This window comes from Microtus ochrogaster, chromosome 15, assembly GCF_000317375.1.
Source record: "Microtus ochrogaster isolate Prairie Vole_2 chromosome 15, MicOch1.0, whole genome shotgun sequence".
In the NCBI taxonomy this organism is placed as follows: domain Eukaryota; kingdom Metazoa; phylum Chordata; class Mammalia; order Rodentia; family Cricetidae; genus Microtus; species Microtus ochrogaster.
In genome coordinates this window covers 16,193,682-16,194,599 of record NC_022017.1, presented here as the reverse complement: position 1 = coordinate 16,194,599, position 918 = coordinate 16,193,682, and positions in this window count along the sequence as shown.

Sequence of the window (918 nt, the reverse complement as noted above, 5' to 3'; positions counted from 1 at the left end):
GGGGAGGACTTTGGACTTTCCACAGGGCAGGGAACCCTGACTGCTCTTCAGACTTGAGAGGGAGGGGGAGAGGAGTGGGGGGTGGGTGGGAGGATTGGGAGGCTGGGAGGAGGCAGAAATTTTTTTTCTCAATTAAAAAATTAATTAATTAATTAATTAATTAATTAATTAAAAAAAAGATGTCAAACAAAGTATTGTTTGGGGGTCAACATGTTTGTGAGAAGAGACTCAGTCTGTGACCCTCAGCTTCCTCTCATACTGTGGGGAGGTATGATGGCCAAGATAGTGTCTAGATAACCTGGATTTTGTCCTCTTGTCTTCTATAATTTGTGTTCAATAAATATTAACTGAGTGGTCTAGAAAAATGGAGTATATAGCAGTCAATTACAGCAGAAGAAGGTGGCATAGGACCAAAGACAATGCGGTCAGGATAAATCAGACTGATCTGAGGTAGGAAGATATGGGCAAACAACCAGGTTGAGGAAGGTAGGAAGGCTGGTGGGCTGCCACAGCTCTCAGAGGGAGGAGTGGTGAGCAGGATAATCCTGGCATTAACCAGATTCAGGAAGTGTCTGTTCTAGTCTCAGCTAATGCCACCAATGGCAGGCTTGGTTCCTGCACTGGCAACACTTGAGACCCCTCACAAACACCTACAGTCCACTGCAATGACAGGGGCCCATGCTGGGAGAGCAGGTTGGGGTTTCTTGTGGTGGCTCTTGATGGTTGGACTCAAAACAGCTGAAGTCAGGCCAAGCTGGACCCCTGCACTGACACATTGAGCCTGTGTAATGTTGGCTCACTGGCGCCTCTAGACACGGGACTCCTCACTTCCCTTCACCACAGGACAACAATGTCGTGGTGTTTGAAGTGTCCTGACTCATCTCAGGACAACAATGTCATGGTGTTTGTAGTGTCCTG